Source organism: Callithrix jacchus, chromosome 15 (assembly GCF_049354715.1).
Source record: "Callithrix jacchus isolate 240 chromosome 15, calJac240_pri, whole genome shotgun sequence".
Lineage (NCBI taxonomy): Eukaryota > Metazoa > Chordata > Mammalia > Primates > Cebidae > Callithrix > Callithrix jacchus.
Window position 1 is genome coordinate 42,414,641 of NC_133516.1, and position 10,552 is coordinate 42,425,192.

General features: G+C 39.3%; 1 protein-coding gene and 1 long non-coding RNA gene across 20 annotated transcripts in view; both read right to left on the reverse strand.

Annotated features, from left to right (window-relative positions):
* Positions 1 to 10,552, reverse strand: part of FHIT (fragile histidine triad diadenosine triphosphatase) — a 1,534,178-nt gene that overhangs the window by 937,417 nt on the left and 586,209 nt on the right. The gene's annotated exons all lie outside the window — the stretch shown is intronic.
* LOC144579429 (uncharacterized) overlaps positions 4,484 to 10,552 on the reverse strand; it is a 62,023-nt gene continuing 55,954 nt past the window's right edge. Inside the window, exons 2-3 of the long non-coding RNA XR_013526913.1 lie at positions 7,044 to 10,515; positions 4,484 to 6,996 (exon numbers count right to left, since the gene is read on the reverse strand). This is a non-coding gene — a long non-coding RNA (uncharacterized LOC144579429). The remainder of the gene's footprint in view (positions 6,997 to 7,043; positions 10,516 to 10,552) is intronic.

Below are 10,552 nucleotides of genomic sequence, written 5' to 3' on the forward strand. Positions count from 1 at the left end.
TGTGAGAACTTTCACATAAGTTCAAGATGTTGGATGGCCTGATTTTCAGCAGAAATTCTCTTCAAATCAGTTGCATTTAAGGTTTTTTGGTGTGAAGAGAAATGGCGCAATGAGCCTCTGGAGAATGAGGACCCACTGAACAACTTACTATGAGAGTGGATACTGACATGGCAAAGAAATGACAGCCTAGAGTTTTTTTCTTTTTGTATTTTGTGTTTTAGAACACATGTGAAGAACATGCAGGATTGTTGCATAGGTACATACATGGCAATGTGGTTTGCTGTCTTCCTCCCCATCACTTATATCTGGCATTTCTTCCCATGTTATCCTTCCCCAACTCCCCACCCCCTGCCATCTCTCCCCTAGTTCCCCACCACAGACCTCAGTATGTGATGCTCCCCTCCCTCCCTCTATCCATGAGTTCTCATTGTTCAACACCTGCCTACGAGTGAGGACATGCAGTGTTTGATTTTCTGTTCTTGTGTCAGACAGCCTAGAGTTTTTAGTACAGTGTTCCCAATGAGCAGGACCTGATGATGGTTCTTCATTCCAAAGGAGCGAGCAAAGAAGTGACTGTTAGCATCATATCAAGATAACCAGAAGCTGTAACACACACTCCTGAAAGTCTTTCAAACAGTGGGATCTGTGAAGGATTATGATAGTCAGACCTTGACGCTGTAAATATTTTGTTACATTCTCCTGAATCCTTTCTTTGGTCCCATGAAAACCTAAACTTGGAGATTAATATGAAGTTTCTCTACTCAGCTTGATTGACCTGTAAATGCCTTTGTTGATTGTTGACCAATGTCCCTTGCACTTTCTCCAATAGTCTTGATTGAATAACAGATAGTTAAAGTTTTGCCGGAAGTCTGTTTTTCATTGGGTCAAAATAAACCCACAGATTTTGTCAGAAAGATAATTATTTAAAACCCTTTCATCTTAATTCAGAGCACCAAGCAGGTGAAAGCTAACACTGAATTTTTACAGGCAAGTTTCCATTTGAATAGTGGGGAATTGCTAGTTCTAATATGTGGTCCAGGAGCCAAAATCCTAGACCTTTCCAATAACTATGCCAAAACAAACTACACAAATATCTAACAGAAGCTGTTTTCTCTCTGATATACTGAAGAGGAGGTACAGAAGCTTGCCTTAAGCTAGCCAGATGTGATCTTGACAGAGATAAAGTTTAGTGGTAAGAGTATTTTAGATTGGTGCAAAAGTAACTGCGAATTTTTCCATTAAAAATGCAAAAACCACAATTGTTTTTACACCAACCTAATGGACTGCCTTATAAAAGATTTAAAAAAAATAGCATTTCGGGCCGGGCGCATTTCACACCTGTAATCCCAGCACTTTGGGAGGCCGAGGTGGGAGGATCACGAGGTCAAGAGATCAAGACCATCCTGGTCAACATGGTGAAACCCTGTCTCTACTAAAAATACGAAAAATTAGCTGGGCATGGTGGTGCACGCCTGTAATCCCAGCTACTCGGGAGGCTGAGTCAGGAGAATTGCCTGAACCCAGGAGGCGGAGGTTGCAGTGAGCCGAGATCGCGCCATTGCACTCCAGCCTGGGTAACAAGAGTGAAACTCCATCTCAAAAAAAAAAAAAATAGCATTTCACAAGCAACTGAAAACGCTTGTGTTCTGGATTCAAGCATAAGTACTTTATGAAGTCAAATCAAAGAATGACTAAATGCTGGCTGTAATTTGAGGACATCAAGCATCACTCTTCCACACAGGAGTAAAAAAACAAAAGATATAAAGCTAAATTTAACAAGTGAAGGATAACACTGGATAATTTTAAAAAGCCAGCCACATATAATGTAGTGGTATCTTTTCATTTTGATTTTTGGCCTTTCAAAAAAGGAGGGATATGATTTCTTAACCATAGATAGATATATAATGATTCATTGGCTATTTTGTTTTACAGGTTTATAAAAACTCATGATTGATATGATCAGCTGTAGTCCTCCTAGCTACCTCTTCTCTAGCTTGAATTACTCCAACATACCATTATTTGATGTAGGCTGTGGCTGCTGTAGAAACGGTAGTTGCTGAGTGCTACTGCAGAACAATGTATAGAAAGAAAATACAAAATAAACTTTTGTGGTTTCTGTACAGATTTAAAAATCAGCAGACTCATTTAGAGAGTTTTATTTTCTCTTATGGTTTTGAATATGAACCTATTTTCCCTATTATTCTCATGTACCTAATTATGGCTCATCTTCAGAGTAGAATGTCAGTAAAAATAGTGAAAATCGAGCCAGTCATGGTGGTCATACCTGTGATCCCAGCATTTTGGGAGAATCTGGCAGGAGGATTGCTTGAGGCCAGGAGTTCAAGACCAGCCTGGCCAATGTAGTGATACTCTGAATGAATGAATGTAAGAGAGAAAAAGAGAGACAAGAGAAAAGAGAAACGTATAATCCCAGCACTTTGGGAGGCCAAGGCAGGTGGATCATGAGGTCAAGAGATTGAGACCATCCTAGTCAATGAGGTGAAACCCCGTCTCTACTAAAATTACAAAAATTAGCTGGGCATGGTGGCGCACACCTGTAGTCCCAGCTACTTGGGAGGCTGAGGCAGGAGAATTGCTTGAACCCAGGAGGCGGAGGTTGTGGTGAGCCAAGATCGTGCCATTGCACTCCAGTCTGGGTAACAATAGTGAAACTCCGTCTCAAAAAAAAAAAAAAAAAAAAAAAAAAAAACAGAAACAGAGAGAGAGAAAGAAAGTGAGAAAGAGAGAGAAAGAAAGAGAAAAAGAGAGAGAGAGAGAAAACAAGACAAAAGACAATGACAAGACAGGACAGGACAGGTAGGAAGCTAGGTAACTGGGCATGGTGGTGCTCCAGAAAGGATTCATGGAGTCCCAGCTACTTCAAAGGCTAAGGAGGGATGATCGCTTGAGCCCAGGAGGTCAAGACTGTGGTGAGCCAATGCACTGCAGCCTGGGTGACAGAGTAAGACCTTGTCTTTTAAAAGAAAATTTTTTAAAATCTGGCAATTTTTTCATCCCAAGTTTTACATTCTCCATTTAAATCATTAATGTGCTTGCCTAACTTCCCCCCAGGATTTACTATGAGCATATGCTATATATTTTCTTTTTATGACTTATGAACTTGATAATTTAATTATTAACTGTGTTGAATTTTTCTTCAACTTTTATGTTCAGGGGTACATGTGCAGGTTTGTTACCTAGGTAAATGTGTGCCATAGTGCTTTGCTGCACAGATCATCCTATCACCCAGGTATTAAGCCCAGCGTCCACAAGCTGTTCTTCTTTATGCTCTCCCTCCCTGCACCACACCTCCAACAGGAGGCACTGTGTTGTTCCCTTCCATGTGTCAATGTGTTCCCATCATTCACCTCCCTCTCCTAGGTGAGCGCATGTGGTGTTTGGTTTTCTATTTTGGCGTTAATTTGCTAAGGGCATATCCTGATTACTTTGAAGACAAGTTCTACTGTGGCAGGCAGAATAATAGCCACACCTGAAGATGTCAATGTTTTAATTCCCAGAAGCTGCAAATATGTTATGCAAAAAGATTTTGCAGATGTGATTAAGTTGAAATTTTTTTAGGTTAAGGGCCTTGAGATGTAGAGTTTATCTTGAATCATCTGGGTGGACCTAACATAATCCTAAGGGTCCTTAAAAGTGGGAGAGGGAGACAAAAGAGTAGGTCAGAATGATGTGGTATAAGACAGACTTGACCACTTTGAAGGAAGTGAAAACGAGGCTTTAAAGAAGGAAGGGACCATGAGCCAAGGAATGCAGGAGGCCCTATAGAAAACTGAAAAGGCAAGAACGAATTCTCCTCTAAAGGCCCCAAAAAGGAATGCAGTGCAGCTGGTAACTTTTTGGCCCAGTGAGACTAGTATCATACTTTTGTCCTACAGAACCAAAGGATGATAAATTGTGTTGTTTGAAACCACCGAGTCTGATAATTTGTTACAGTAGCAAATATTAATATAGCAACTAAGTAAATTATTTCTTACATTATAGGTGATCACAAAATACTTCAGTATCATGTATTTCTTCCTCTTGCAAGATTAATTACATTTTTAAAAGCTATCTGCTATTCTAGAATCACTAATGCCATTGTTTATAAAGTTCTTTAAATATGTGCATAAAAAGTAAATGTGAATAAAATGTAAATAAAGGAATGTTTTTGCCTAATAAATATAAAGACAAAGAAAATAAAAATCCCAGCAACCTATTTTGTAGATATTAACAAATTGATTGTAAAGTATTCATGGAAAAGCAAAGGATCCAGAATACACAAGACAATATTAAATGAGAAGAACAAAGGAGTAGACACTATGTGACTTTAAGAGTTAGTACAGAGCTATACTAATTGAGACACTGTGGTATTGGTGAAAGTCACGAAATACATCAACGAAACAGAATAGAAAGCCCAGATAGTCTTTTCCACAAATGAATCTAGAACAACTGCACACCCACAGGCAAAAAAAAAAAAAAAAAAAAAAAAAAAAATCTAGACAAAGACTTCGCACCATTCACAAAAGTTGACTCAAAATGAATTACAGACCTAAATGTAAAATGTAAAACAATAACACTCCTAGAATTAATGTAGTAGGAAATCCAGATGATCTTGGGCATGACAGGGACATTTTAGATATAATACCAAAGGTGTAATTCATGAAATCATCGATAAGCTAGATTTCATTAAAATTGAGAATGTCTACTTGATATAAGACACTGTCAAGTGAGAATGACAAGCCAAAAACTAGGAGAAAATATTTGCAAAAAACATGTCTGATAAAGAACAGTTATCCAAAATATTTTTTTTTAAAAACTGTCAAAACTCAAAAAGAAAATACTTTTAAAATGGTCAAAAGACCTGAACAGACACCTCACCAAAAAAGACATACAGATGGCAAATAGGCATATGAAACGAAGCTCAACATATGTTACTGAGATATTGCAAATTCAAACAATGATACTACTATGTACCTATTAGAATTTTGAAAATTCCAAAACAATGATAACAGCAAGTGCTGGTGAGCACGTGGGGCAACAGGAACTCACATTCACTGTGGGTGGGAATGCAAAATGATATAGCAACTTCAGAAGACCCACAGTATTTTACAAATTGAAACATACTCTTACCATACAATCCAGGAATCATGATCCTTGATATTAACCCAAAGTAGTTGAAAACTTATTGCTACACAAAAACCTGCACACAGATATTCATAGCAACTTTATTTGACATTGCCAAAACCTGGAAGTAACTGAGATGTCCTTCAACAAGTGAAAGAATAAACAAATCGTGATATACCCAGACCATTATTCAGCAGTACTCTAAAGAAATGAGCTATTGAGCCACAGAAAGGCATGGAGTTACATTAAATGCATACTGCTAAACAAAAGAAGCCCAATTTTAAAGGCTGCATTTTGTGTGATTCCAATTATGTGACACATTGGGGAAAAAAAAGAACTCTGAAGACAATGAAAAAGACCAGTGGTTTACAAGGGCTCAGAGGAGGTGGAGTGAAGAGGGATCACTAGATAGAACAAAGGGGATTTTTAGGGCAGTGAAACTATTCTGAATGCTGTAATAGTGGTTGCATGTCATTCGACAGCTATCGAGACCCACAGGATGGACAGTATAGATTGAATCCTAGTATAACCTACAGACTCGGTTAATAATAATGTATCAAAATTGACTCATCAACTGTAAAAAGAAAAATACCACAATGATCCAAACTGTTAATTATAAAGGCAACTGGGCGAGTGGTGGGGCATATGCAAACTCTGTATTTGTTGATCAGTTTTTTTATAAACCTAAAATTGTTCAAAAAGAAATAGTGTATTAATTTCTTAAAGCCAAGTAGTATATAAATAGTCTTATAAAAATCTCAAACCATTCAGAAGTATTCAGACTAAAACATTTAAGTCCCAAGTGATGCTTTCTCAACAATCCTTTCATTCCTGGAGTAAATGCTCTTCACAGGTTGGTATTTATGTTTCCAGTCTACTTTTTATTTATTTTTTAATTTTTTGAGATAGTCTTACATAGTTTCCCAGGTTGGAGTGCAGTGGCACAATCTTGGCTCACTTGCAACCTCTGCCTTCCGGGGTCAAGTGATTCTCCTGCCTCAGCCTCCCGCACAGCTGGGATTACAGGCCCCTGCCACCATGCCCAGCTAATTTTTAGTACTTTTCGTAGAGACAGGTTTTCATTATGTTGGCCTGGATGGTCTCAAACTCCTTACTTCGTGATCCACCTGCCTCAGCCTCCTAAAGTGCTGGGATTACAGGCGTGAGCCACTGCACCCAGCCCCAGTCTGCTTTTCAATATCCTTACTATTACACCTTATCCAAAAAGTGTTTAAATGTAAATGGAGCCATTTTATGTCATTCTGATATTTGGACAGTTCCTTAAAGCACCTACTAGTGACTGTGCTGAGCATTATGTGAAAAAAGTTCCGAGAAGTACATTTCCAAGGTGGGCACTCAACAAACTAACTTTTGTCTTTCCAGAGCATTGTACAATGATGCTCACATCGTATGGGCTCTAGAAATGGTTAAGGAGTGGTTGGCAATTAAGTCAGTCAAGATGAAAAGGAATCAGGCCATTAAAATGCAGCTACAACGGGGAGATTGAGGAGGGAAGAGCACTTGGGCATAGGAGATTGAGGGTGCAGGGAGCTATGATCATGCCATTAGACTCCAGACTGGGTGACAGAGTGAGACCCTATCTTAAAAAAAAAAAAAGAATTATGTGGTCTGACAGTTAAATTCTAGAGAGAATCAACCTTTCATTTTCAAGCCAATATGCCAATGGGGTGTCCATTGTGTAGGGAGAATTAAGACTCTGCATTTTCCTTAAGGATTTGAGCTCACATAGCTATACACAACATAGGAATTGTTATCCCCATCAAAGAGGCAAGAAAGCTGGGAGGCATGGAGCTTAATAACTTGCTCGAGATGACTCAACGACTGGCGATGGAGGCATGGAGCTTAAGTAACCTGCTCGAGATGACTCGACTGGCGATGGAGGCATGGAGCTTAATAACCTGCTCGAGATGACTCAACGACTGGCGATGGAGTCAACATTGGAAACCCAGAAAGGTCTCCACGTCTCACGGTGCCCCTAAAGATACCCTCTATGGGTAACAAGCACCCAAATGGCCCTTTCCTCATCAGTCCCAAATTGGCCCAAAAGGTCATTTGTCACCAACTGGAACAAGATTCTACCCATATCTCAATCAAAATCACATTTCCATTTGTCCCCTTTCCTTAAAGCAAATTGCAGTTCCTTACGTGGATTTTTTGAAAAGTACAAGTCTAAATTTTTTTTCTTAACACAATCTGGTGCTCAGTTGCTTAGGAAACTGTTTTTGTCATTAGAGGGAAGGACTAAAACACTTAAGAGAGAGAAAGACAAAAGGAAAATATACAGTAAATCCAGAGTTTATGTGAATTTTATCCACAGAATGCAACAAAAGGGCAAAGGAGCTTTTGAGTGGGTTGTGAAATAAGCTATTAAGTCATGCAAATAAATCCAATGTCAACACTTCAGCCTGAGCTGATTGGATGCACGCACTGAAACTCATACTTCATGAGAATTCAAGGCCTCTGGTATTCCTGCTTTTTCTTGTTGTTCACTTTGGGGTTTTTTTTTAGTTGGAGTGGGGCATTCCTAGAGAAAGCATGCCTGCTTTACACTAGAATCGCTCATGAAGTAGAAAATCTGTATGCATCAAGGTTTGAAAAAATACATTATTCCAGGACTTTGTCCTGCATCAGTAGTTTCAGCCTTTGCCACATTTCTGAGCTCCGTGCTCAAAAGAAGCATCTCTTTTCCCAGGCTCCTTCCACCAACCAGGCAGGGATCCAGCATTCAGAAAATTCAGACAGTACACACACTCATGATTTCAAGATGCTGCCATTGACAGTCGTATACCTTAACTTGCAGTGGGTGCAAACACAATCAGCCTTTTCTCCATGAAGCCCATCTTTAGAAGCACTGTGAGATTTTGCCTGTCTTCTTCAAAACCTTACCTACAGTGCCTAGTGCAGGACCTCGCGCACATGCTAGATATGTAACAAGTAATCGCTAGTCTGTTATATGAGCAGGAAATAATATTTTTTATGCAATTGAATGGCTGGATCTATTTGTCACCAAAGTATAACCTCCCCTGCCCAATATGCCATCACTTTATTTCTCATGGCAAGCACAAGGTCTTACAGCTCAAGAAACAATTATGCCACAAGGCATGCTCTAAATTTTACATGTCATCTCAATTTAATAATTACATAAGCCAATATTCCCATTTTAAAGATATTGGGGCTGTATAGAAATCAAGTAATCTAGCCACAGTCCCAAAGCTAATAAATGATAAAACCAGAATTTATATCCCATCATTCAGCTGCAAAACATGTTCATTTTTATCTTTCTAAATGTGTGTTGGCCTGGGCTATGTTCTGAGCTAAAGTGAAGTACTGTATATTTGTATCACTCAACTCTCAGACAGCAAAGCTTAAGTCAAGAGTCTTTATGACTTATAAAAAACTAATGCATGAGAGGCACTGGGTGAAATATAAACTCAGTTACAGCAGAAGGAACAGCACTAGCATGTCATGTTGATAAGATACAAATTAGATGACAGTTAGAAGTGGACTTTCATGGCAGTAAAAATATGGAAAGAACAAGGAAGTCCTCATTTTGGAGTGTCTTCAGGAACACATTGGTTAACTGGCTATTTGCCCAACGTGATTTGGTCTTTACACTTGCCTGAAGCCAGGTGGAGGGAACGGAAGGCTTCTCCAAGGTCAATGTCTCCCTCCATACCCCCTTCCTTTAGGGTCTCCTATGCACCAGGCACTGTGCTATGCAATAAGACATAGTGTTTGCTTTTGAAACATTCTACAATATATGAACAGGTAATTGTGATAAAACATATATCATGTTATAGTAATACTGAGAAAAACAGAAAAACTGACTCAGCCACAGCACGTTCAAAAGGGCTGTTTAATCCATGCATGAGTGGAGTAAGGTGGCCGGAAGTTAATGAGGAGAGCATCTCAGACGGAGGAAATGGCATAGCCAGTGGTGTGAAGGCAAAAGCCAGTAGGATGTTTGCAGAGTTCATTCAGTTCAATGGTGCCAGAATGCAAAACAAGAAGGCGTGGTAAGATACAGCAGGAAAGCCTGACTTACTTTTTAAGCTAGCCATGCTGAGCAGCTGGAGCTTCAACTGGACAATGATGAACATATATTTGGCAAGATTAGGCAGAGGACAGGTTGGATATAAAGTTTAGAAAAATCCCCACAGCTGGTATGGATTTGAATGGAATTGGACAGAAGACCAGGGAGCCAAGTTAGGAAGCTGATGTAGAGTCCCAGCAAAATACAGGAATCTGAGCAAGTTTTATAGTTTTGTAAATATAGGAACCTGAACAAGAATAGGAACGAAGAGAGAGGGTTGCTTTGACGATGATTCAGAAAGTAAAATATTCAAGAAGGGTGGGAATGGAGTCTCCCAAGAAGAAAAACTAGATAAAGGCAAAAAAAGCAGTTGGAATAATATTAGTGAAGTTACTTAGCAATATGAATAACATTAAGTATGTCTTTGGTAGGCATTACCTTCTGGCTCTCCATTATTTGCTATGTGCTCTTTTCTGACTGGCTTCTTTCACTTGGCGTAATGTTTATAAAAATTTATCCATTTTGTAGCATGCATCAGTACTTTATTACTGTTTTTTTGCCATATGATATTCAATTGACAGGATATGCCACATTTTATTAATCCATTCAGAAACTGACAGACATTTGGCTTGTTTCCACTTTTTGTTTTTTGAGACAGTCTTGCCCTGTTGCCCAGGCCGGAGTACAATGGCCTGATCTCGGCTCAATGCAGTCTCCACCTCCCAAGCTCCAGTAATCCTCCCACCTCAGCTTCCCAAGCTGCTGGGACTATGGGCACATGCCACCATGCCCAGCTAATTTTTGTATTTTTTGTAGAGACGAGGTTTCACCATGTTGTCCAGGCTGGCCTTGAACTCCTGAGCTCAAATGATCCACCTACCTCGGCTTCCCAAAGTGCTGGGATTATAGGCATGAGCGACCACACCTGGCCCTGTTTCTACTTTTTAGCAAGTATAATTTTTCTATGAACATTCATGTACAAGCTTTTAAGTGGACATATGTTTTTATTTCTCTTGAGTATATATCTACAAGTAGAACTGCTGAATTGTACAGCAATTCTTTATCCAACCTTTTGAGGAAATGAGAGACTCTCTTCCAAAGTGGCTTTACCACTTTACATTCTCATCAGCAATGTGTGTTCAAGTTCTTCTATGCCTTTTCAATTATAGTCATCCTACGAGGTCCTGTGGTATCTCACTGTGGTTTTAACTTGTATTTCCCTGATGACTAACAATGCTGAGCATCTTTCTATGGGCTTATTGGTCATCTGTATATCTTCTTTGGATAAATATTCAAAGACCTTTGCCCATTTGCCCATTGGAAAAATATTCAAAGACCTTTGCCCATTTGCCCATTGGAAAAGTATTCAAAGAC